The following is a 6851-nucleotide window of genomic DNA, read 5'->3' as shown; positions in this document are numbered from 1 at the left end:
CTCAACCTGTCCTTGGGTCGACCCAACTTTCACTTGGGTCGACCCAACTTTCACTTGGGTCGACTCAACCTTTCCTTGGGTCGACCCTCTCAGAACCACAGAAACTTGCAATTCAGCCTTCCTTCACTTGAGTCGACCCAACATTTCTTTGGGTCGACTCAAGGTTCAGTTGGGTCGACTCAACTTCTTCTTGGGTCGACCCTCTCAGGGTTTCTAGAGAACCTTTTCTGTCATCTATTCTGTCTTGCCTTTGGGTCGACCCTCTCAGGGTTTGGGTCGACTCAAGCTTGGGTCGACTCAACTTCATCTTGGGTCGACCCTCTCAGTATTTCCAGAGAACCATTTTCTGAGTTGTTGAGAAGCTTGAAGTTTGGGTCGACTCATGCTTTCCTTGGGTCGACCCAACTTACTGTTCATCTGTGCCATTTTTGCAGAAGTGTGCCAGATGCTTTCTTGATGTGCCAGGGTCGACCCAATCAACCTTGGGGTCGACTCAATTCACACTTTGCTGCGACTCAAGGTTAGATTCATCCAAGTAAATAATGAAATGCATCTTTAACTTGTTATACAAATATACTGAGAGTAACAGACTTATAAATGAAGTATCGAATTAACTTATAACATACTCTCGATTATTGCTTGTTAATCATCAAAATAACACTATCATCCTCAATGCGATCTCCACAAAAAGCTTTGGAGTAGTTGCTCAATCCTTATCAGTACTGTCTTTGGCAATATAGTGTTTGCCATGAGATAGACGAGCATGGAGCCCAACACTGATCTAACCAGCATAAATCTGCCCATAATAGAGAGAGACGACACCCTCCAAACCTCCAACTTGCTTTGCTTTGAATCTGCTATACCAGACCAAAGCACTCGGCCATCCGCAACCTCCTGCCTGTGATGGGTACACCTAGGTAGCTCCAAGTCTCCTCTTGTTCTGGCATCTCTAGTATCCTCTAGATCTTTTGTCTGACCTGTGCTTTATGCTTGGGTTGAAGGAGATGGTTGACTCTTGAAAGTTCACTCTCTGCCCTGATGTTGCGCAGTAATCCGCCAACATGCCCTTGAGGACCTATGCATCCATTGTCTGTGCCTTAGCCAAAAGAAGATAATCATTAGCAAAAAGTAAATGAAAAATGGGTCGAGCATCCGGCGCTAGAATGTAAGCTTACAGCTTCCGTTTTGCACACACGACCCGCAATGCACGAGACAAAATATCAGAGTAAATAATAAACAAGTATGGAGATAACAAACATCTCTGTCGAAGCCCCATGGTGGACTTGAAAAAGGATGACAGCATGCCGTTGACCAAATGAAAAAGCTTGAACCCCGAACGCACCCCAACACTTAATGTATCCAGATCACGTGGAAACCAAAGCTCACCGGTGCTCTCCTTAAGAAGCTCCACCTAATTCTATCATAAGCTCTCTTTATGTCTAGCTTGGCTGCTATCAAGCTTCACTGCTTTAGGGCCCGTTGAAGGTCCCATATTATTTTCTGGGACAGCATGTTGTTGTCAGAGATATTTCTACCACACACAAAAGCAACTTGCTCTTGGCAGATGATGGCGAGTAGCTGGGGCTTCATCCTGCCCATCATTATCCTCGCCATAATTTTATATAGGGTTGCACGCAAGCTGATGGGCCTAAAATGGCTTGGCTCCACTGCTTCCTAGCACTTCGGTATCAATGTGACAAAGATGGCCTTCCAATTCTCGGGCATCACTGCCCAACTTAAGAAGCACTAAACTGCCTCCACCTTTGCTGCCTTAATGATGCACCAATATCTCCAAAAGGAAAAGGGGAGAAACCCGTCTGGTCCGAGAACCGTATTCTCTGCTAGAGCCTAGACTGCCATCTGCACCTCCCTTTTTGACACTGGCCGAACCAAAGTCGCATTCTCAGTGGCTCTGATTCCATTGTCCGCCCTCGGGAGCTGGCCAACATCCTCAGAGCCCCTGTCCTCCGTCCATCTGGAGCAAAAGAAGTCAAGTAAGACCTGTCTAACTGCAAGGTCCCCCTCCACCCGTTGGCCCATCCTGTCTCATAGAGAGCGGATCATGCTCCTCTACCTTCTGATGACCGTCGTCCGATGGAAAAAATTGGTGTTCGATCCTCTTGTCTGACCCACTAGATCCTAGACTTCTGTCTCTAGAAGACTTTATGCTGTCGTAGTATTGAGTGATGTGGAGGAAGTAGCTCCCGTAGGTCCACCATGTCAGCCTCCGGGAGCTCACCTCCTGATCTTCTCTTCATTGAAGATTAGCGATCGCAGCCTCCACCTCTTCTAACCTTCTGAAGATGTTGCTCATGACCTCTCGATTCCATCGTTGGAGCCGTCTCTTGGTCAGCTCCAATTTACGTGAAACCCTTTGCATAGCATCTCCTCGCACCGGTATATTCCAGGCCCCCCGAACAATGTTCCAAAATTGAGGATAAGACAACCAGACCTTCTCAAAGCAGAAGGGGCAGTGGTGCCTGTCGAAATCAACAGTGGGCAGTGGTCAGAAACGATTCGAGATAAATGACTGACCTGATAGGTGAAAAATTGGAGGATCCAATCAAGGGACACTATGGTCATGTCTATCCACTCCTATACCCTGGTTCTGCCCAATTGATTGTTACACCAGGTAAACCGTGGCCCGAAAAAGCCTAGATCTACTAGGCCATTCTGCGACAAGAAGTCGCGAAACTCTCTTCTACCCACCGTATCAGTAAAGACCCTTCCTCCCCTCTTTTTAGTAGCATTCAAATATAATTGAAGTCACCCACCACAGTTGTTGAAAAATCCCGAGAGACCAAGTTAGTAATCTCATTCTAAAGGACTCTCTTGTTCCCATAATCCGTGCTCACATACCACATAATACCCACAGAACTGCATTAGGTTTTGTAACAACCAAAACAACCTGCTGAGGACAGTTCGGAAAGACGTCCATTGTCGCAACCCCCTGCTTCCACAATACTAAAATACCTCCAGACAGTCCTTGGGATTCCACTGCATAGGACTCCCAGTCAGCCTCCAAGCATCCCTGTACTCGGTGTAGCCCGTCACAAAGTCGCAGCTCCAAGAGCTGCTCCCACACCTACTCATGGCATACTCGATTCAGCCGTGTCCAAAACCACCTTCGAGCCACCCTACGCCGCCTCCAAGAGGGTAGCGGGGCGGCCCTCTATCTCCAGGACACCTGCCGCACAAGCCTCTCCATCCAGCCTAGTCCTGCTCGGGGCGCACTCCTGGTGCACGCCCGTCGCTGCTACAGGGCACCAACTGTGGGCCCCCCGTCACAAGCTTTCGCTTTGCCTGTACCCAGCGCCGGGGGCGCATCTGATTGGGGACCCACCACCACCACCTGGGCTGGAGAAACGAACCAAAAGACCGCATTCGATCCCACTGTCGAGCCCTCTAGTGGGCCCCTCGCGCCAGGCGCACTAAGCATGCCCAATAGCTTGAACAAGTTCTGGCCCAAGGGCACTGAGACCACCGCATGAAGCCCAACACCTTCATCTTCCCTTGGATCCGAACATCCGGAAGGAGGGGCTCGATGGCGTCGATCGCCACCTTCACCCCGTCAACTGCAAGTGGCAGCCCTGCCTGGGCCGCATTTTGGAGGATGGTCATGTCCAACCAGTACTCCGGTGGGAGCCAGGATAGCCGAAGCGAGAACATCACAGTCTTCGCGGCGTCCTCCCCAGCCACAAAGTCTGGCACCTATGTCTCTATGACGAGGAGCTGTCCCGCCACCACCCACGAGCCCTTAGAGAGCGTCCGGTCCCAGTCCGTTGTTGACCAGAATCTTAAGGCGAGGTGGTCGTCGGCAAGCGGCACCGCCACCACCTCCCCTTCCATCTTTCCACAGGCGGCCACATCTTTGGCCACCCAATCGGCCGGTACCCAGCAGTCAATGCTGCAGACAACCATCAACAGCCGTTCCCACTCTCGGCGCGCGGCCTCGATCTGCTCCTCCGGCAACTCCAAAATTGTCAAGAAGCGGCTCAGCTGTTCCACTTCCGCTTCCGTGGGCCGGTGGGTCACCTAGGGCCCTGGCCTCGCCCGTGCCCCGGACCTCTTCACCTATCCCGCTGCCCCCTCCATCGTCTTCCCCGACGGTTGCTTCCCATTCCAGCCTGCCTTCTGCTCCATCCTGTTGAAGAGCCGCCGGAGCCCTTCGTCAAGCCATTGACACCACGTTGTAGCCACGCCGGAAATCCCTTCTGTTAGTCCCTTAGAAGACAACCTTTCCGACAAGGAAAGTCTTAAAGATGGTCCCCTGCTTAACAAAAAGGGTTAGGAAATGATAAGTTTATACGATGAGAACCGGAGCTTCCACCCGAGCTTCCGCTGCGCACCCACCGGCGAAAGCCGGCCTTTAGTCGCACGGCTACGCCGGAGCGTCCCTTCCCACAATCAGCCGTTGGAGCTCCCCTGCTTTCTCAGAGGACTTCACCGTGGCAGCCATTGGAGCACGTGGAGCGCCCACCGGCGAGCCAAGCTTTCTGTTCTCGATTCGCAGGTGGAGCCCTCATGCCCTCTCGGAGAACCTGCCGTGGACGGCGACGAAAGCTGGTAGCCTTTGCCTTCTCGGAGCCGAGCACATGAGCCGAGCACCCACGAGTCGAGTTTCTCTCCTCCGTTCGCAGGTAGCCTTTGCCTTCTCGGAGACCTTCGCCATCGACAGCGACGACCCCGCCAAGCACCCGCCGTTGAGGACTAGCCGTTGGAGCATAGGCTCAAAGCTTTCCCTCTCCTTGGAGCTTTCTTGCTCCTCAAAGCTTCTCTCTAACTAGCCGTTTCAACAAAAAGCGCTGGTTGGATATGGAAAGTGGATGTACTTTTTTGTCTTCGTGTACTCCTTTTTGTGGTTCTTCCCCACTTTAAATCAAAAGAAGAAGAAGAAGGAGCAGCAGCAGTAGCAGCTATACAATGCACATAGGTAGACTTCTATAATAGATGCAGTCTTTCGTTACCTACTGATATTTCCATATCATGTTACAAAATCCAGCAAACTATAATTATGAGGGACATTAGAAACCTTCTAAAAGGCGATTTATGATATCACGAGGAAACTCGAGACTTTGTTTGATGACCTCGCCAACACCACCCACATATCCATCTCCTTGGTGAACAAATAGTACTTTTTTTGACACACTCTTCATGCATCATGAGCCTTCTTACATTAGACAATCTTTATTAATTTCCTACACCAAACACTTGATAGATAGATAATAGAATGCACACTCTAGTAGTTCATATATCAACTTTTTTGTTAGATGTTTTATGTACTTTCACCTTAATCCATGAACTTGATAGATAATATAATCACAATCTAGTGGTTCATATATCAGGTTTTGTCAGACGTTTTATGTACTTTCAATTGAATTAGAAATTAAAAATACCTTAAGAAGCCAAAGCAGATGAAAATTGCTCCTGAATTCTGCCTGGCTCGTGTAAGGAGAGTTGCTTTGCAGAACAAGAGAAGAAAAGGAACAGTATAGTGATATAAGAACTCTCTATTTAGATGTAAACACCGCGCATGATACGTCTCTCAGGTCACCCCGTTCGACGAGCATGCTCATGATTCCCCAATGATAAGGATGTTGGAAAATCTTTTAAATATTGAAAATCTCTTAATTTAATATTACTATTTTGTGTTGATTATTTAATAAATGGTTGTATATATACACAAAGGCATTTCCTAATTCGAGGCACAAAGGCATTTCCTTTATAGTAGAACTCTACTTCTAAAATATAATTGCTATATGTTTTCGTTAAAGTGCACTCCAATGTACGAGAATCAAGGTCAAAATTGAACCAGCCACGGTGAAAGTTAGTAAAATAGATTGAAGAAAATCTCTCCTAATCCTCCATTCTCCAATGCTCAAAAGGTGCACTTGAATCCACTCACCTAATGCTCAATTTACTTTTTCAATTCCTAACTTATGATGCTGCGTGAAAAATAATTAGAAGCACGTGATTTTTAGAGAGAGGAGAGAGAAATAGAATCTTATCCGCTCAAAAGACCAATTTATTCGGAAATCCAAGATAAGGATTTATATTTAAATATATTTTGTATAGTTTTATATCCAACACGAGACTATTCATAAAATATCAAAATTTTGAATTATTTAATCAATAAACCAACAATGGAGATTGAGGTGACACATTGAGAACATGTGCAGTGAAAATGCTAGGTTTGGGAGGGCCAGCAGCCATTTTCATGTTTCGAAATCCAGATCAAAATGAAGTATCTTTACTGTTGTGCTAAGGTGAACCTCTACTTCATGAACCTTAAAATGAAGTATCTTCACTGTTATTCTTCTACTTCATGAACCTTTTTGCAACTCCAAACATGAGTGCCTTAAATTAAGAGACTACTTATGTTGTCTGGCATACTGGAGAGGTCTACTAGACTAGCCTAGACTGCATTCCACACTCTTTGTATTGTTTACTCTCTTTTGACGTGGTAGGCTGTACTCACGTTAGAGGTATATGAAATTGTTGCTGGAAATTGGACCCGGAGGCGGCCGTTGGCTGAGAAGGAGGAGCTCCGGCGTGAGATGGCGGGTGGCGGTCCGTCGGCGGGCGGCGTTCCTCCGGAGGACCTGTAAAAAGCCGGTGGCTGGGGTTTCCAGCGCCGGCCCTCCGATACTTAAGTCAGAGGGGGGCTTAATTTTGGAGAAGGAGAGGGACTGTATGTAGAAGTCCGAGCCTCCCCTTTGGGAGGAAGAAGCCCTCTTTTTATAGGAGGAGTGGCAGGGTTACCTGTGATGTGACTGGGCAAATTAAAGGGTTACCGTCACGATTGGACGTGGGCGTGTGAAGTAATGAGTTGCTGTGGATGGCCCGTTCTC

This window comes from Phoenix dactylifera, unplaced genomic scaffold, assembly GCF_009389715.1.
Source record: "Phoenix dactylifera cultivar Barhee BC4 unplaced genomic scaffold, palm_55x_up_171113_PBpolish2nd_filt_p 000667F, whole genome shotgun sequence".
Taxonomy (NCBI): domain Eukaryota; kingdom Viridiplantae; phylum Streptophyta; class Magnoliopsida; order Arecales; family Arecaceae; genus Phoenix; species Phoenix dactylifera.
The sequence above is the reverse complement of the archived record's forward strand: the minus strand, read 5'-3'. Positions refer to the sequence as shown.